Source organism: Megascapheus bottae, chromosome 6, assembly GCF_031878675.1.
Source record: "Megascapheus bottae isolate mThoBot1 chromosome 6, mThoBot2.hap1, whole genome shotgun sequence".
NCBI classification, from domain to species: Eukaryota; Metazoa; Chordata; class Mammalia; order Rodentia; family Geomyidae; genus Megascapheus; species Megascapheus bottae.
Window position 1 is genome coordinate 63,922,060 of NC_143514.1, and position 20,766 is coordinate 63,942,825.

The 20,766-nt window shown below is 43.3% G+C and overlaps 1 protein-coding gene and 1 long non-coding RNA gene across 2 annotated transcripts in view; one reads left to right on the plus strand and one right to left on the minus strand.

Annotated features, from left to right (window-relative positions):
* Positions 1-20,766, plus strand: part of Csmd2 (CUB and Sushi multiple domains 2) — a 501,465-nt gene that overhangs the window by 190,488 nt on the left and 290,211 nt on the right. The gene's annotated exons all lie outside the window — the stretch shown is intronic.
* On the minus strand, positions 2,843-20,661 carry LOC150062138 (uncharacterized). Its single transcript, XR_016535865.1, has 3 exons — positions 20,594-20,661; positions 17,853-17,980; positions 2,843-3,417 (listed from the first exon to the last, which is right to left on the minus strand). It is a non-coding gene; the product is annotated as an uncharacterized LOC150062138 (long non-coding RNA).

Sequence of the window (20,766 nt, forward strand, 5' to 3'; positions counted from 1 at the left end):
AACCTCTCAGGTGCCTCTGTCTGCAAAATAGGCACCCTAGGGCCCCAAGTTGATGCTGAAGAGACAAGTGATACATACTAAGTACTCAATAAAAGCCACACTCCCACCTTCCTTTATCCTAAGAGAAAGTTTGCTGTCTTAACTCCTTTCCCTTTCTCTTGTCCCAGGTCCTGATGTGACCCAGATGTTTCAATGGGTGCTGGGGGTCAGGTGGATGGAGAATGAGGGATCCACTCACAAGCACAATAAAGCATGGGAAATGGATTGCTCGCATACTACAATGCTGGGAACATCCCATGCATCATTTTAAATGGAATAAGGTGAACCTTTCCATTGGGCTCTGTTCTCATTTGCATTTAGTTTGCTCCTTCTGCAAATGCTGTCTAGTTAATGCCATGGGGTGCCAAACCCCCACTTTTTCCTTCCAAACCACCTGACCAAGTCTCTGCATGAAAGAGGGAAAGAACAATTACTTTATCAAATTAGGTTTCTTGGCAAAGAATGGAAACAGAACTTTAGAAGCATAAAGGGTTTTCATTCTTATTTTAATTCCATTATAACTAGGACGGCCTGGTCATCAAAGAAAATCAAGGAAATAAGGAAGTACCAGATAACTAAAGTCTCCTTGCATGAACCTTGTCTACACCTCCTTTCCATTTTTCTAGGCATACCTTTACCTTGTTTTCACTTTAAACTGTTACTCTGTGCGTGCATGTGTGTGCGCATGTGTGTTTATTCTTGCTATTTACAAAAGCAATTCATGCTCATTGTGAAAAATTCAAAATATACCCAAGAATACAGAATTAAATTCTATTTTGTCAACTTTCTGCTGTAAATTCACCATCATCTCCAGAGACCAGCATCATTACAAAGTTGGTAGATAGACCTGTTTTTTTATACATGTACATACACGCACAAGATGGAGGGGTGGCACATGTATACTTCATTCTACAGTTTGCTCTTGTTCTCTTGTATGTGGACAGTTTTCTAAGTAGGGGTGTGTGTGTGTGTGTGTGTGTGTGTGTGTGTGTGTGTGTGTGTGTACTTTTGTATTAGTGTAGTTAGCAATCACCTGGCGTTTAATGCAGTTTTTCACCATTTCAGGCTCCTACAGTTAACAACATTGTGCATTTATATCTATCTTGGTTGTGCACTGAGGCATTTATAGGAGAGCTTTCTTAAAGTGGAATTTTTGGGTCAAAGTATATGTTATGCTTAAATTTAGTTTCTGCCAAAATGTACTCCAAAAACCAAGATGAATTTAATTTTCTGTCAGCTCTGAGACTGGCTATTTCCCATCCTCCTTCCCAAAGCTGTGTTTTGTTATTTTTATGCATCTCAGCCAGTGGACAGAAATCCCGCATTTAGCCTGGTTCAGTGGCATCCATCTGCCATCTCAGCTACTTGGGAATCTGAGATGGAGGACCACTTTAGTTCAGGGAGTTGCCCAGCCTGAGCAATATAGTGGGACTCAAGCTTCCAAAGGAAAATAAAATAGCACCTCTTGTTTCCATTCCTCCAGCTTGTAATATGGCTAGTAATCTCTTCAAGTGTATATGAAATATTCTTATTTTCTACATACGTTGATCTTTTTTGTCCATCTCTCAACTAGGCTCTATTTCCTATTGGTTTGTAGGAGCTCTTTATATATCTGAAATATTATAAGAAATAGTTGTCAGTGACTTGTCTTAATTACATTGTTCCGCTCTCACTCATTACAGAAGTTTTCAAAGTTCATGTGCTTCATATCTGGGTGCCAGTTGCTCACACCTGGAATATTAGCTACTCAGAAAGTTGAGATCTGAGGATTGTTGTTCAAAACTGGCTTGGGGCAGAAAAGTCCATGAGATGCTCATCTCCAATAAACTATTCAGAAGAGGCTAGAAGTGGCACTATGGCTCAGTGGTAGAGCACTGGCTTCAAGCAAAAAGAAGTGCAGGAACAGCACCCAGGCTCTGAGTTTAAGACCCAGGAAGAGCTTGTGTGTTCCAGTCACCCATCTCCTAATTTGATCAAATGAAACAGTTTTCTATCAGTTAGGAAGACCTACCCACTTGGAAATTATTGTACTAATTTTCATTTCTTCTAGAATTCTGAGAGTTTCATATTTTACATTAAACTTTTTTTTTGTCAATCATGGGACTTGAACTCTGGGCCTGGATGCTGTTCCTGAGCTCTTCAGCTCAAGGCTACAACTCTACCCACTCAAGCCATAGCACCACTTCTGGTTTTCTGGTGTTAAGAGATAAGAGCCTCAAGGACTTTCATGTCTGGACTGGCTTTGAACCTGGATCCTCAGATCTCTGCCTCCTGAGTAGCTAGGATTACAGGTGTGAGCCACCAGTGCCCAACTGAACTTTTTTTTTTTTTTGCCTTATGCGTGTGTTCTGGTACTGGAATTGAACTCAGAGCCTGGGTGTTTTCCCTCAGTTTTTATTTTTTTTCGTGCAAAACTGGCACTTTACCACTTTGAACCATAGTTCCACTTCTACCTTGCTGCTGTTTCACTGGAGAGAAGTTTCTCAGCTTTTTCGGTCTGTGGGCTGGCCTTGAATGAGGATCCTCAGATTTCAGCCTCCTGAGTAGCAAGAATTATAGGTTTGAGCCACCAGCACCTGCTTATACTGAATTCCTTAATGTTTTAATTATCGTTTTGTACTGGGTGCAAACAATAGATCTAGGTTTATTTTAGCTGCACATATGGAACCATGCTGAACTATCCTTTCTGATTTGCAATAGCCCTTGTATTATATACCAAGTTCCCATCGCTACTCGACTGCGGTGGGAGGGCTGTTGTCTCCCACTTCATTCCTCTATTATTGTACTGTAATAGTATCATTTGCACTTCATCATGGTTTTATAGTAAGTTTTATTTTCTGGTGGGAAAGCTTCCCTTCCTATTACTATTTTTAAAACATTTTATTGGCAATTCTTATGCATTTGCTTTTCCAAATGAATTTGAGAACTGAGTTTTTCAGATTTCCTTCCAGAGAAACTCCATTGTGATTTGGGTTGGCATTTCACTGAATCTGAAGAACAATTGGAAAAAACTGACATGGTTACAACGCTGTGACTGTCTCTCATTTATCAGGTTTTTTTTTAAGTGATCTTTTGTAAAAAGAAATGTACTGTTTCTATCACATACACCTAGTACATTTCTTGTTTGGTTTATTTATTTACTTATCTTGCAGAACCATCATCTTACTGAACGTTCTACTAACAGTTCTAAAATGAATTGTTTTAGATGTTGTAAGTTGAACAGTCATTATCTACAAGCAATGTTTTGCGTCTTCCTTTCCGTTGTTTGTGCTCTTTTCCTTGTTTTGTTTTTTGTTCATTTGGCTTTGGCTTCCCCGTGGCTAGTTTCCAGATTGTGTTAGAGACAGGTAACAGGTTTGGCAGCTGCAGGATTTCTGCCTGTGAGACACATAAAGGCAAGCACAGATTTTACTAAATTTGATAAAAATAGGAAACCATCTACAGCCATTTTTACTCTCATTTTAAATCAAACTGAGAAACCACACATTTTCTATATTAAATAGTACTATTTTTAGAAAATGATCTAGAGTTATTCGGATGCCGGTAGCTCATGCCTGTAATCCCAGCTATTTAGGAGGCTGAGATCTGAAGATCATAGTTAAAAGCCAGCCCAGGCAGACAAACCCAAGTGACAAACCCTTATTTCCAGCTCACCAACAAAATGCCAGAAGTGGAAGTATTGCTCAGGTCGTAGAATGCTAGCCTTGAGGGAAAAAGCCACGTGAGAATGGAGGCCCTGCATTTAAGCCCTGGTACCAGCACAATAAATAATGAAAAAATAAATAATCTTGAGTGCTTTGGAGTAAGTTAATGGAGCCTGACAGGGAAGCTTCAGAAAAAGAAAACAGACACAGATGTAAGTACCAATAACTGGAAGGTGTCCTGTCTGGTGGATGCTGTGTGAAGTGTTGTACTTTAACCTTTACACACCCACTAACTAGATGTATCACAGTTTACTTAACCCTTTCTGTGTGGACGGATATGAAGACTATTTTCACTTGTTTCTGTTATAGTAGGTCCCTTGAAGATTGCTTTTTCTGGGTAAAGCTGTCCCCCCACTCTGGAATTTATGATTATTTCTTTAGGAGCAATTCCTAGAATGGATTTTTTTTTAGACTCTTGATTTCTTTTCTTTTTTTTTCCCAAATTGCTTCCTAAAAGCTTTCGATCATTTGGCACCAGTATTAGCAGTATATGAATGTCCACAGAAATGGGACTTTTAAAATTAAAGACCATGAAATATGCCACAAGAGAAAGAGAACAAGGTCTGGGAGTCCGGGGATTGGGCTTAAATTCTAATTCCACCAGTAAAATGTCAGTCATTAAAACAAAAAAAACAAACAAAAAACAACCTTGCTGGACAATGGGTGACTCACTTCCTAGATACTCAGGAAGCTGAGATCTGAGAATGGAGGTTTCAAAGCTAGTCCAGGCAGGAAAGTCTATGAGACTCTTATCTCTAATTAACCACCCAAAAGCCAGAGGTGGAGCTCAAGTGGTAGAGTGTCACTCTTGAGCCAAAAAAGAAAAAACCCAAGTGAGAGTTGGAGGCCCTATATTCAAGCCCCAGTATAACAAAGAGAAATAGCTCTTGGAGCCTCAGTTTATCTGTAGAGCATGCAGAGTGTTTGAATTTCTTCTGGCAAGCTGAAGGCTTAATGGACACATGCTGGTGTCACATTCCCTTTATCTGGGTCATTTCCAAAGGTTTCTATTTCCTTATCAGCTCAAGAGCAAAACATCGTACAGCTAGGAATGACTTCTGTCCCCATGCCGAGGCCTGTCAACCAAGGAGAAGCCCTTTCCTGCGGTTTGCTGCTGGCCCCCACCTGTGAACCCAGAGGCCTGTAGCACGGAAGGATTGTCCCATGGAATTCTGGCCACAGTCCATGTTGCATACAGGCCACTCAGACCCAGTGACCTGACCTCTGCTCTGTGCCTGGGGCAGCCAGCAGCCAGCCCAGCTTCCCCAGGTACAGTCATGGTTAGGGGCTCCAAAGAGGCCATAGGCTTCTTCCTGCCGTGTATGTCATCTCGCTTCTCTCTCTCCTAAGGACATTGAATAGAGCAGGAGGCATCACCTGTGTTCACATCCTGGTTACCAAATTCTGCCAGTTCCATCTCCTAAATAGCTTTGCCTTTTTCTCCTTTTCTGTACCACCAGGCTACTATTCTTGCTTACGTAGTCCTCACACATCCTCTAGCCTGGCTCAGAGCTTGCTTGCTAAATGGCTAAGCCTGATTACTTCCCCACTGAAACCCCTACATGATGGCTCCTGGCCCCATTGGGATGTCATTGAAACCATTCACCTGGCATCTCAGGTTCTCCACTGCCTGCTACTCCATGCACCCTACTCATGCATTCATTTGTGCAAGAAGCATTTCATAGGCTGGATATTGGTGGCTCACACCTGTAATCATAGCTATTCCGGAGGCAGAGATGTGAGGATCATGATTTAAAGCCAACTTGTATAGGAAAGTCCATGAGACTCTTTATCTCCAATTAGCCAGTAAATTGTTGGAAGTGGAGGTGTGACTCAGTGGTAGAGCAACACCTTTCTGGGAAAAAGCTGAGTGAGGACTGGAGGCCCTGAGTTCAAGCCCCCAGTATGGGCACATTGCCAAACACACACACACACACACACACACACACACACACACACACACAATTTTGCCGTTAGGCATCAAGAACCAGTATCTAAGCAATATATAGGAAGTATTGTTATGATGTGTCTTAAGTTAGCCAACCCAGGACAACATGGTATTTGCTGTACTTTTTGGATTAACTCAGGCTATACCAACTGAGCATTTGATATGTGCCATTTATCTCTCTTAACCCTTCCAATAGTCCCATGAGCAATGATTATGTCTATTCAACTTTTATAGACAAGGACTCTCTGGTGATTACCATAGCCTGCCCAGAGTTTCCTCAGAATAAATCCATGGCTTTGGTCGGGAGCGACCAGGTCCTCAGACAGTCATCATCCCAAATGGTCCAAGCGTACCTAGGAGACTTGGTGGTATATTAGTCAGCTCTCCATTGTTATGACAAAACATCTGAGGAAAACCAAGGAAGAAAGGTTCCTCATAGTTTCATCGGTTTCAGTTCATGGCCCCTTGTCCTTTATCTGCCATGAATCACACCACCATGGCAGGGGTCAATGAGAGAGCAAGGCTGCTTACCAAATAGCAGCCAGGAAGCAGAGTGATAAAGTAAAGGGCTCTAAAGGGTTCCCCACACCCAAGACCTGCTTCCTCTACCCAGTGCCTGCCTCCTTTTGTTTCCTCCACTGGTTTCTAAACCCCTTCCTCCTTTTATCTCCAACCACCAACTGGGATCAAGCTTTCCACACAAGAACCTCCTATTCCAGAATAGTTTACTAGGGACTATGATGGAAACTGGCAAAACAAAACAAAATAAAATTTAAAAAAAAATCTACTTCTGAGAGCTCCAGGGCCAGTCAAAAGATCGCTGCCTTCCCCTGGCTTTCAGCATCTCCATTCCTCCCTGCATTATTTATGATTTCCCAGAAGGGGCCTCTGGCTTGCTCTCTGGACCTTTTGTGGCCAGCCCTCCCAGGGTGTGTGGTACATACTCCATAACTACACTGAATTCAATTGGATTGGACTGAACCAAATTGAATTCCGAAGCAGATATTCTCAGGCAGTGGCTGGAATTTAAGTTCATTGTTGTCCTAATCATCTTGTAGTAGATAACATTGCTTCTCCTCATGAGCCAGGCTGAGCACTTGGGTTTTGAGGATAGTGCATTCTAAGGGGGTTCTGTCCAGCCTGGGTAACTTTTCCTGCATAGATCATAGAAAACAAATCTAAATCATATGTGTCCTTTGATGTAGTCTTTTGATATGTCCTGAAAGTCAAAACAATCTGTGTTTAGCACTCATTTTTACTACTTAGATCTTTGGACAAATTAATTCACCTCCCTGGATCTTTAGTTCTTCAATATATAAAGTTTATGCACTATGCATAATGTAGGGTAAGAGTGCATAGATTTGGGAAATAATTGTAATAGTTGTTCTTTTTTTTCTAGCTTCTCCATGATAAACTGTCTAGTTAGTGAACTGGGAGCATCCACAGTAAGGAAAAGGTAGAGACAGAAAGTATGGTCTTCAAGGGGACCAGAGCCTCCTTGGTCAGACCAGAACCCTGGAGGAAGAAAGAGTTTCTAGGTTCTACATCCAGGAAAATAGCCAGAAGATAGGGACAACTGAGATGGGATAAGCCTGGAAATGTAGATAGAATCCATAGGTTATTTGTGATTTATTCTGGGAGCTATGGGGAGCCATTGAAAAGATTTTAGCAGAGAATAATGTGACCTGCTTTATATTGTTGCTAAGTCTCTTTGCCTGAGGCTATAGGACAGGGTGCAGGGAAGGGTACAGGCACAGAAAGGAGCTGCTCGTGGTAGCACAAGGCCAGTGAAAAGCAAGGAAGTTGAGATTGGCATGGTCAGCAGACTCGACAGCACTGCTCAGCCTCTCTGTGAGCCAGAGCAGCAAAGAGGAAGAAGAAAGATGGCTGCTAGCTTAGCTTGAGTGGATGAAATGGCAGAGGTGTCAAACGGAATGTTGGCAGGTCGAGCTGCAGTTGTCCACACACTACGCAAAGTGCATTGATGTAAGGACCTCCATTGTGTCGGGGGGAGGATGGGGGGGGCAGTGGGACTTAAACACAGAGACTTGGGGAATCTGTTAGTAGAAAATCAGGGCATGAAGCAAGTGGCCTAAGAGACAGGGCCACTAGAGATAGGAGGACTAAGGATGCATGCGGTCACTATGAAAGACTTCCTAGAACACCCACTACTGTGGAAGGTCCTGCTGATGGCCCATGTGTTAGAGAAAGGCCTGGGTTTCTACTTTGTCTTTTACCTTCCTTTCACTCACTGCCTGGCTCACTTACCAGTCTGCAAGACTGGACCATAAACCCTTGCCATGCTCTGCTTCTCCCTCTCCCTCTCCCACCCCAAAAGCCTGATCCTGTCCTTCAGGGTCTATTGAAGTTGTTTCTAGAATACGTCAAGACATGGTGGACATGTGCCTTTCCAAGAGCCCTCTTGTCACTCACTTGTAATCCCATTAAAAACTAGGAGGCTAAAGGTTGCAACACCCTAAAAATTAGACCTCATTCCTTAGTTTAGGGGATCTGTTATCAGGGAATAATTGTGTTAATGTCTTCTGACTTCTTGGCACCAGGGTACTGAGTGGATGACTAAGCAAACACAAGTCTCTAGACTCTACTTCCACAGTATGTGAGTCAGTAAATTAGTGAAATGATCCATCTGCATTTTACTAACTTACCAGAGTTTATCTTGATGCAACATTTGAGAAATTCTGACAGAGAAAGGCCATTGTGAAGAGCCCCAAGATCTAGCCCCCACCCATTATTTAACAAATTATGGATGTTTCCTGGGCTCCTCACTACCTGGAAGTATGGTTCAGAAAAATGAGGCTCTGAGATGTTTAGCACCTTCTCAAGGACACACAGCTGGTTTCTAGCTGAGTTCAAATTGAAACCTCAGATCTGTCTGACATTTTTACACCAACAGATCACCCGCTGACTAGAAAATGGTACCTACTTTCTGATAGTTATGTCTCCATCCTATGGAAGAAGGTTTAGAAAATTGCAAGACTAAAACTTCAGTTGAAGAAGTCAAATCTTGATTCAACATGACAATCTAGAACAGAACAGAATAGAATAGAATAGAATAGAATAGAATAGAATAGAATAGAATAGAATAGAAGCTGATTAGCTTCCTGGAAAGGGGGACCAGTATAGAGTGTTCAGTAAGGACTGCACAAACCATGAAGTTTGCTAGTAAGTACAAAATATGAGCACTGAGAAAATAATGAGTCTTGAATCATTTTTTACTTATGAGACAACTGAGAAAACATTTGACTGCAGAGAGATGGGAAGTTCTGATGTCCTTTAGGGATGAATAGAGTTTATGTCCACAGTTGACCTCTTTGGCAAAGCCAGGGTGTTAATGGGGAATCCTCAAACCAAATTACAGAAGAGCAGATGAGTTTTTACCTGTGCTCTTCCCGCTGATGCCAGTCCAGTGCTCAAGTCTACAAAGGCAATGCAGTCAAGAAAGAGGGACAGGTTTCCCCTTTGAAGCTGTTTCATTAGGCCCATCCATCTTTCCCTGGGATGATTTCAGACCTCCAGATTCAATTGCCTCTGGCTCCTCCATTCCCCGTTGCCCCTCTGTGGTTCTGCCCGACCCTGTAGCTCCCTCTGTTCACACTGGCTCCCCAGCCTGCTACTCACAGATGTTTAATCTTAGATGAGTCATTTAACCTGTTAGAGTTGCATGCCCTGTTGGTGGGATTATAAATTGGCACAACCTTTGCAGTAGGTAATTTCACAGAGCTGATTAAAACATAAAAGTCACAAAAGGCACACACCACTGCTCAGAATGTATATGAAGGAAGTAGTGACAGGCTAGTGCAAAGTGACATGTGCAAATAGGTCCACTGTAGTGTTATTTATTACAGAGGAAGAAAGGAAACAGTCTCCATCTAACATTAATGGTTCCATAAAGTGTGGAATATGCAGCTGATGAAATATGTGGCCATTAAAATTATAATTTCAAATAATATTCAAATAAATTGGAAAATGGTTAATATATGTATAGTGAAAAACAACACATAAAAGTGAATCTATAGCATAAACTCAAAAGTTTTATACACATACATATAATAGTTATAAAGAGGAAGAAAATTAAGGGAAAAAATGTTAGCACCCATAGCTATGAATAGATTATTACTGTACTTTTACTTTATGGTTGTTTGTATTTTCTGTAACAGCAAGACTATTTTATTTTCTGGGTCCAGGAAAATTAGTACAAGTTAAAAATGTATTTCGTGTGCGTTTGTGTGTGTGTGTGTGTGTGTGTGTGTGTGTGTGTGTGTGTGTATGTGTATGCTCATGTGCCCTGGAAACCCAGGGCTTCAAGTGTAATGAGCACTTGGTTAAACACTGAACCAAAACCCCAGCCACTTAAAATTGGATTTGTATAGCTCCTAGAACTCACAGGATGGATCACAAACTTCCTAATAGAGGATTATCGGAATCTGACCTCATCCTAATCCAGTACCTGAATCCTCTGCCATCTTCCCAGCACCATCATTTTCCTACACCAGTCCATTGTGCCAAGTTGCCTAAGCTCCCCAGCTACTTTCTGCTGTAGAAACACATAGTAGCTATCCACAATACTTTTTCTTTCCTTCCTTCCCCATCCAGAGTGATCTTCCTGGCATTTTTCTAGATCCAATTCAAGCCTCTCCATTTCTTTTTTGACTGCCAATCACTGTCTGTCCTCACTTCCATTTTCCTTTTCCCAAGATCTTGTGGGAACCCCAGGCAGAAAGACTAACTCTGTCTTGGTGAGTGAGGGAAGGATACACAGATTAACATCTTGGAGGGTCAATAAGAGTTTGTAAGCTACAAAAAGACATAGACATGCTGTAATTCTGGAATGACTTGCCAGCTAGTAAACTCTGATACCTATTTCTCTCAAAACCCTGTCTTACCACCCCATTTTGTGTTGCATATAAATACATCTCCCCTTCACCTCACCCAATAAGGCATGGAAGGCAGAAGTTGAGCTTTGCTGGTTTTCTAATATCCAGGAGATAATGAGCCTCTCATAAATACATTTTATCCTAAGGATGAAATCTGAAAACTCCAGGACTGTAATGACTTCCTCCTTGTCTTGGCTTGAACTCAGGGCCATGTACTCTCACTTGGTTTTCCCCTCAAGGCTGTGGTTGTACTTGTTGGGCTACAGCTCTCCTTCCGGCTTTTGGGTGGTTAATTGAAGATAGGAGTTTCATGGACTGTCTGGACTGGCTTTGAATCCTTATCAGCTTCCTGAGTCGCTAGAATTACAATGTAAGCCACCAGTATCCTGCTCAAGAGAAAGGGACATGCTATTGTTATTCTCACTGGTTTCAAGTATGGACCCAGTGACATGGATAACTTTTTACATATAGCCTGTAGAATTGACTCAAATTATGTTGTTCATCTAATAGTCATTAACATTGGGACTTTCCTTGAGCTAAGAATCTGCCACTATGAGCTTTACTTCCTCTTTAAAAACATGCTACAGTTTCAGAATTATGCCTGTGAAATAACTCCTCTCTGAGTAGCATTCCTCTTGGATTCATAAAGTCTTTATGGTAGCCTTTCTCCTCACTGGCTAGCAGCAGGAAAGGAGAGCCCAAATAACTGAACTAGAAGAGAAGAACGCAATCTTATATGTGGGTCACACATTTAATGTAAACGGGTTTTAAAATGCAAATCCAATATGGACTACACATTATGGCTAGAAAACCCTGGCTCTGTCCAAAGTGCTGAATCTGTGAGTTTAGATCATTTAATCTCTGATTAAAGTGGGTGGTATGGAAATGTGTTCATTTGGGTTGCAGGTCTGAATGGATTAAAAGATCCAGCAAAAGCCATACTAGTGATTAGAAAACAAATACAATCAGAAATAAAGCAGCAGCTTATTAATGCTTCCCATAAAGAGACAGACAGGCAGACAGACAGACAAACAGGCAGGCAGGCAGAGGAAAAGAAGTGGGGGAGAGAGGGAAAGGGAGAAGAAGAGAGAAAAAGTTATTCAAAAAGATACTTAATAGCCATCAATCAATAGACACACTTTTTTCCTTAGTTTCTACGACATAATAGACATAGTAAGACATTAAATTAGATAAATCATTATCTTTGATGTCCATGAGGTCAGAACTAATGCTTGCTTAGTCACTGACCAGCTGTTGACCTTGACAATTTACTTAACCTTCCAAGCCTCTGATTTCTCATTTTAAAATTTAGAATAATAGAATCTCTCACTATTATCGTGGAGATTAAATAAGATAATGCCCATAAAGCACTTTGCATAGAACTTAACTTTATCATAAGTTCTCAGCGAATGTTACATATTGGCCTTAGGTGTGATGCACTGGGCCCAGTGCTTTGTGTCCATTACCTCATTTATTCTACTTTATCCCAGTTGTATTGAGTATTGTTTTGATATCCCCTTTCCCCAGGGGAAGAAAATATGGCCCAGAAGAGTGAGGTCAGATAACTTGCCAAAGTTTAGTCAGTGTGTACAGAATTCTAGCTAGTCCTTTCTTCCTCTAAACCCAGTTCTTTGGATGGCAGGAAGCCTGGTTAGCACAGGAGCTGAGGACAGATCAACTTTCAATATTCACCATCCGAGGAAGCCAAAGGCTACCCTTATCTAGGCTGGTACTTTGAGAGGTTGAAATCTAAGCAGACAGAGAGGATAAATGAGCTTGGGCCTAAGCCCAGCCACCCACAGTTTCCCTAGTGTCCTAGTCATTGGGGACCAGAGACCAGAGACATGCCAGTTCATGCCAGGCTGCACTCAGATGAGGTTCTCAGTCACAAAGGTGTTGGATAATCTAGAGGCCGTGTCCCCTGCTACCTTAGATAAGGATGACGGACAGCAGACTATTTGCAGATTTCACTTGGGGCCCTTGAATTGCTGGCTGGAGACATATTGGCACAGGAATAGGCATGTTGGCTAAAAAAATGTGCTTAAGAAAAGCTGTCAGAGACAGTCATGGTCTCATATTCTTTTGGGCATGCTCCCTCCCCTGACAGCTGAGCAAATGCATTGATTATGCTGGGTTCCACAGAGCAGGGGAAGGGGGGCTCAGAATTAGTGATTACCCATAGTGAAGACCCCATTGGTGGTAACATAAGAATGTGCTTTTTCTTTCAATCCAAGAGCTATGACTCATTCCTTCAGAGGGGAAAACACACACACACACACACACACACACACACACACACACACACACACACACACACACACACGTGCGCGAGCGCGCGTTTTGCTTTTGCTCCCTGCGGGAAACATCGAGATACAAAACCAAACCTTATTTCTCCCCAAAGCTACCCCATAAACAACAGAGCTATTTGGATTCCTCTTGATGGAAATGGAAATCTCAGTGGTGTCTATGGGGCTTGCTTTTCCCATTTGTGACAACCCTATGTTGTCCCGGGCTTCCCTAAGACGCCCTTTAGGCTCTGACCTTCCATGAGCTTTTCAAACAGAGAGTTTGGCCAGCCATCAAGCAGGTAAGTGGATCAATGAGCACCATTCATCGAACTGTGCTGCTCTCCGGGCCTCTGTCTATGTCTTCAGACTGTGCTGCCGCTGTCAGATCGATACAGGAGCAGATGGCTGTGCTGTCTCCTAACAATGGCACCTTGGTAGGAACTTTGCTCACTCCTTCTCTGTCATGCTGAGGGGGTCAGGAGCAGTCATACCCAACATACCAGGTCCATGTTGGCTTCTAATAGAAGTCAGCAGGGAACTGTGGAATGGCCCATATGCTGGTCTCCTCTGTCCCATCTTGTGCACAAGAAGCCTGTCTGGGGGCTGGAGCTGGCCTCCTCATGTGCTGATGCTGAAGGGAAGGTATGTTGTAGGTGAGAAAACAAAGTAGGAGTTCCAGATGACTTTTAGTGCCTCACTTCCATGAAGTGGTACTCTCATGGAATAGCTCCTAGCTTTGGAATTGGTGTGTGTGTGTGTGTGTGTGTGTGTGTGTGTGTGTGTGTGTGTGTGTGTTTTGAATCAGTACATGGAACAGAAAGTTCTGGAGATCAGTTCTTGGATGCCACATGGGCTATTGGTCTTCGCTCTGCACATGTTCCTGAGGGGTCACTATAATCCTTCACTTTGTCTGACCTTGTAGCTTTAGCAGCCCAATGACTGACCCCCACTTCTACATCCTTTATTCAGATTACTGAGAGAGTATTTGATTGGCTCTGTACATTAGTCACCTGTCCAGTCCTTGTTCAATCAGCTGATGCTAGGAAGGAACAAGTTCAGCAGATGCAAGCATAGCAGCCTGAGCCCATCCCCTAGGTGATGGGATAGGAGGGGCTAAGCAGCCCCCAGAAGAAGGCCTAGCAAATACTTTGAGGCCTCCCTACTACATTGAATTAACCAACTTCTTTCTTCCCCCTTGGTCTCCCTCAGGAAGGAATGAAGGAATTTTTTTTCCCATCTACATCCTTGAGTTAAACAAAATGAGTAGTCTAAGGGTCTGGGCCACTGTGAAGAGAACTTGAGAGTAATCTCAGGGTGTCCTCACCACTTCAATGCTGTCTGTATGGCTTTTGCAGTCTGTGAAGGGGAGCTTGGTAAATACCAAGGATTACTGTAATTATGACTAGTCCTCTAAGTAGCCGAATTCCCCCAAATTCTCGAGAGTTGTAATACCTTGGGATTTAGAGATGTAATTAAGACCAGATGAGCCTCAGAGAGGCTCTGCAATGCAAGTTCCTGACCTTCTTCTTGCTCATGTAGTTGGGGAGCGAGGCCTAAAGAGGTCAGAGGCTTAAAGGACCTCAGTTAACTGAAGCCACTGGCCCTAGGAGTCCTGGACCTTCTATTCTCCTAGAACCTGGGACAGAGCCTATAAACCCACTCCACAGGTTAGCCATGCTGAGTCAGCCCCGGGCAGTGAGCCATGGCCATGCTACACAGCTTTGTGCTATTGCAGGATTGGAGAAGGCTGGCCAAGTCTAACCTATTTCCACTTGGCAACCATTTGCCTTTTGCCTACACAACAGTCTTTCCAAAAGAGGGTTAAGCTGCAAACACAGGCTGTCCCTCACCCCATCTAATTTTTCCTCATTTTCCAATGTTTTTCTCTGACTTTAGTACTTACTGAAAAGTGTAGAAATACCAGTAAAGCAATGCAACATTTTATTTGATCTATTGACTGTAGTGACCTGAATCTATATTATCTGTCGTGCCAAGAATGTTTTGACCTTCTAAGGAAATGAATGCACTTCAAACTAGCACTAGGCAAGCAGCTTAGACTGATCCATAAGCAGAAGTTTGGGGCCTGGAGAGTGCTAGGGTATTAAATCTCCATCGAAACATGACTTTTAAAGCTCATGAACTGGAGCAACACGAGAAGGAAAGGAGCCCCAGAGATTCCATTTGAGATGATAGAGCATGGTGCTAGAGCCAGAATACCTGAGTTCTGCTGTTTGATAGCTGTGTGACCTCAGACAAGTTTCTCAGCTTCTATGAGCCTCTGCCTTCTCATCCGCAAGCCAGAATCTGCCTCATGGGACTGCTGTGTTAGATGCCCTGGTAGCTATAAGGTACTTAGAACTGTGCCTGGTATGTACCAAGTAGGATCTCTTTCTTAGGTATTGCTCAGCTACTTTCTACTATAGTTTCTCATTTTATCTCACAATAGTGAAGAAAAAATTGAATCACTGCTACTGCATCAATTGCCTGGAGCCACCTAGCTGATAAGCAGTGGAAATAGATCTCCCAAGGGGCCAGGAGTTTGGCCTAGTGGTAGAGTGCTTGCCTAGCATGCACGAAGACCTGGGTTCGATTCCTCAGTACCACATACTGCACCAGAAGTGGTGCGAAGGCTCAAGTGGTAGAGCTCTAGCTTTGAGAAAAATCCAAGGACGGTGCTCAGGCCCTGAGCTTAAGCCCAGGACTGGCCAAAAAAAAAAAAAAGAAAATAGATCTCCCAAATGAGATCTCTGACTCCACACGGCATGTGTTTTCTCATTTCACCCCCCCAGAACCACACCCTACAGTCATCAGCCTGGCTCCCCATCAACCCTGGCATCCTCATTCACTAGGTCCCTGCTGGTTTCTTGGTACCCATTGGAGTTCTGGTGTCCTGGGAGTCTCAGCACTTTCTAGCCCTGGAAACATGGGCCCATTGTTTCATCTCTGTAAGCCTCAACTTCTTTACATCTGCAAACTAGCACGAGCAAGTAAGGAAAAGAACAGCAGCCTTCAGTGGCCAGAGTTCTGGCCCAGCACTCATAGGACTCAGTCCCAGAAACTAGCCCAGCACCTATACTGAGGCCTTAGGTTTCACAGTGTAAATACTAGACAAGGCCACTCTGAGATGATGATGGAGTAAGACAATTATAAGACCCACAGCCATATCTAGTCTTTCAGACCAAAACTGAGACCATTTCTGAAATAGAGCCCTAGCTCTACTTACGTTTTAATTTCGTACCTTCTAAATATTCTAAGTGCCAAGGCTCCTAGCAGTATTCAATCCAAGACGAAGTTCTGCTTCCTTGTATCCCAGTTCTTTCCAGAGCCTTCTGCCTAAGGTCCTGCAGTTCCTTGCACTCTTCTTCACTCCTGACAGTCAATAAGCCCAATTACACTCAACTACAGGCAGATTCCTAATGGTCCTTGGCTGGGCTGGAGGGGTAGGCATTGACTTCTCCTCCAGACTTAAGTGTGCCCAGTTATTAGCATTGTATTTATTACCCCCTCTCCCCCCCAAAACTCCCAAAAGTCCCCCTTCCTGTGACAGAGTTGAGGAGTTCCCACAAACCAACTAACTACTCCTTCATGTCTGAAGTCTACTCAGATGCCCCCTTATGGTGCTTCCAGGTTCTGCAGCATTCCCCTTCTGCATTCTACTCCGCACCTGTAGGCCTCAAGCTGATGGAAATCTCATCCAACATATTTGGGGTGCTGAATTTGGGGCTGTAAAAGGGGGGTACATCCTCTTGATGGGGCCAGAATAGCAACAGAGATATAATCAAACCCTCACAAACTCCTGGGCAGAGTAGACACTCTGCAGATGGAGATTTCCTTCATTCCCCCTGCCAAGGCTGTGTGGGCCTGAAGAGCCTGGCCAGATTCTTCAGCACAAATGTATTCGCAGCTGCAGCAGTGAAGGGCAGCCCTGGGGACCCCAGCATTCTTCCATGCCCACTGTCGCTAATTGCAAGATAATGCATTAAAAATACAGAGTCGCATCTGTTCGTTTTACCGTGGGTCTTGGGGGAATTTGTGTGGTTTATAATGACAGGGTATGAGAAGAGGAAAATGCTGCTTTTTGCCTATGAGCCAAAAGCACTGCTGCTGTGAGCACAGGGCTGGAGGTGTGGCTTCAGCTGCACCACACACTTTCTGGGTACCATCCAGCAGGCTCTTCTGCAGAAGCACCAGGGGTAGTTCCAAGTTTTTTCTCTGGAAATAACTAATTCCATCACCAGCCAAACAGAGAGTATGTGTCTAGGTGCCTGGGAGACCTTCTGGTCCCATCCACTCCGGTGTTTGTGGAGAGTTCCTAGGAGCAAGGAGAAGTGGTACTTCTGGGACAGGAAGAGCCAACAACCTTATGTGCTCCAGGTGTTCACTTCCCAGCAAGTGTGAGCTGAGTGCCTACGCTGGTGTCTACAGTATTCATCTGTGAAATGTGTTCATGCACCTATTTACACACAGGGCATGTAGCTTAGTGCCAGACTAATTGCCTAGCACATATGAGGACCTGGGTCCCAGCTCCAGCACTGAAAGAGCAAAACCAAACCAAACAATATAGCTACCAGATTGGATTTTTTTTTAAATTAAGGTAATTACATGAAATTGCCTCCAAGATGATCAGGAATAGTCATTCAATGAAAGTTTGCTGTCATTATTTTATGCTGTGATGAGTTATATTGGATTCTAGGGAGACCTGTAAGGCAGTACCCTCACTGTACGAGCTCTGAGACAGTGTGCTATATGTTAAAATGGCCATGTATGGGCTTATATAGTTGTTACGGGAGACAGAACAGGTAGGAGGACCACAGAGGACTTCCCGGTGGATTTAATACCTGATGTGAATCCAGTGGGATAAATATAAGTTCCTCAGACCTAAAAGGTAATGTGATCCTGACTTAAAGTAGCATCTCAGGACTTCATATAAGACTGAAATCCATGTATCTAACAGGATTGCATTCATTTCAGAGCTCACCCGGGCAGAAGATGGTTTCCAAACAGATCCACATGGTATGGTTGTTTTCAGGTTTCAGCTCCTCTGTGCTGGTGATCAGATACAGATCCTGTTCCTTTCTATAGGGCACCTTTTGTGAGAACTGCTTGCTTTATTAGAGGAAATCAAATCAGACAAAAGTCACAATTTTTCATAACTTGCTGTCAGAAGTCACATGCAGCTCTTGCTGTAATTCTCGTGACTCCGCAGGGTGACATCTGAGAATGGTGAGACTCAATCTCCAGTTAAGCAGCAAGCAGCTGGAAGTGGAACTATACCTTAAATAATACAGTTCCAATTTTGAGTGAAAATGCTAAGACAGAGCACTGGGCCCTGAGTTCAAGTTCCAGCTCTAGCTGACACACACATACACACAAAGAGAAAATAGAAAGAACATAATATTTTTGCTCTGTTCATCTCATCAAAAGTCAGTTGGTAGGTCCAGCCCAAATGCAAGGAGAGGAGGTTGCACAAGGCATGGGTCCGGGAAGTGGACATCTTGTAGGGTCACTTCTTACTCTGTTACCACAGTCTGTGCACTGACCCTCATAATTCATGTTTCTTCCACAAACAGAATACAGTCACTACTTTTCATGGTCTCCCAATATATCATCCCATAATGGGATAATACAAACAGAAAGTCCAGAAACCCACCATCTAAATCATGGCCAACTGTACCTGAGATTCGAGGCTACTTCCTTAAGTACAGGATCTAGGAGACTATTACTCTGGATTTCATGACTTGCCAAACTGAAGAGATAAATGGTCTCTCATGTCCAGTATCTAGTGGCAAGATGGGTACAGGGCTAATGGTGGTAGACATGCTTACTCATAATGGGAGGAGGTAAAGGGAGTCACTGGTTCATAACCATCTTGAAACTCATCCAGAAAAGTGCTGGGTATTTCTTGACTAGGTTTCAAAGGCTAGAAATAATTCTACATGACTCTTAGCTCCCCTCTGTATAGTGAGTTGGTTCCTTCCCTCTGTCCTGTCCTTCGTTGCTCATAAAAGGTAGCATATGTTTGAAGCTGACTTGATTCTTTGAACTGTGTCCTGCTACTAAGTAGTTTTGGGGTTCCAAATGATTCTCTAAATTTTCATTACATCGTTGTCCCTTCTAGTCCCAGCTGTCACCTTACAATCATAGTTTTCTCATAAATCATCGTGGTATTCTGTATGTCCACAATTTTATTCAAACAGAATTTTACCAACCTGGATATTGTGCTAAGATGGCCAAGAGATGATTTCAAGCTCCCATGGCCCCTGTTATTGGATGGAGAAGACCCGTAAGGAACATTGGTCTCTCTGAGGGTCTCCATGCTCAGATCCTTCTGAATCTTAGCCAAAGGCTACACAATCTCACCCCCAGCTTTGTCTCTGGTCCTCCATATTTTTTTTCCTTGACAGAGTACAGCCTTTTCTAATGTTACCATTTATTGCTGCCTTGGAACATACAACTTGCAGGACTGAGAAGTCTCATCCCTTTTCTGGTGGACTGTGTTTCCTGTCTTCTTACATAGGTCAGCATTTTTGCTTGGACATTTCTGTATCTCCATCAGTAAGTGCATTACGCAAATGTTTTCCTTACGATATAACCTCAGATAGCAGTGTCACCAAGCTTTCTGCCTCTACATAGCAAGGATCAATCCACTCCTTCTAGTTCCCAGTAATGCATTCTCCACTTCTTTTGGGCCTCCACCAGCAGGAGACTCCAAGCCTAGATTTCTATCCTCAGTGCCATTGAGGGAATGGAGATTCTTCAGCCATCTCTTCAAAGTACTCCCACCTTCTCCCCAATGCCTGACTCCAAAGCAGTCTCTCACCTTTAAGTGTAAGTCACAGAGCTATTCTCTTAAACCAAAGTCTGTATTCAACTATCTACTCCAACTTCCAACAATTTTTTTGTCAAGACTCAGTGATGTGAGCAACGTGTATGAATTTGTATGTGTCAGAAACCAGAAACATCTTAGCTGGGCCTACTACAAGGCTAGAGAACCTGAAGGCTCACCTGGGGAACATCCCAGTTCCAAGCATACTCTTTCAGTTACTGGCACCATTCAGTTCCTTGCAGACTGTTAGACAGTGAGCCAAAGTTCCTACTAAGCATTGGCAGGAAGCCATCCTCTGTCCCTTGTCACACAAGACTCTGTAGGGTAGCTTTCAACATGTCACTTTGCTTCAAGCAAGTGAGAGAAAAGAGCCAGGGAGTGTCATGGGATTTCATAGTATATTAAAAGTGATACCCTAACACTTTTCCCCTGTTCTGTTCATTAGTATTGAGTCCCTAGGTCTAGCCTACATTCAAGGGGGGGAATTACACAAAGATATAAATATGGGGAGGTAGTGGCCACTGGACACTCAGAGACAGTGCAACTGGTGAGTCCTCAGTGCCCAATTATGTCATGCAAGACACCCATAGGTGATGGGCAGCTACTGGAACAGCTCCCTGTAGAAGGGGAGAATTTTAAACTCAACCAGCTGGAACACTGCGAAGATTAGAGAGCCATGCTTGGGAGAACTGAGGTTAAAAAACTGGGACAGGGGAGACCACCATAACAGTACATTCATGGTATCACTGGTAATCCACCCTTGAAGACACTTTATCTGTCCTGCTTAAAACTGCCTGTTTTGAGGAGGTTTCACTTTCTTTAAACCATCCTCCAGAGGCATAGGCACTTCATTTACAACAACGTTCCTGGCATTATACTTACATTACCCTTACCTTTTACACTCACACCTGAAGGGCAGGTATGGCTGGTGGAAGTATCACATGACAGGACAAAGAGGAGCCAGTGCCTTTGTGACCTCATCCCTATGACCCTGCCTACTCATGGCCCTAACCTATATAGTCTAGGAACTAGACTTTATGGTCCTCCGAACAATTTATGTTTTAGT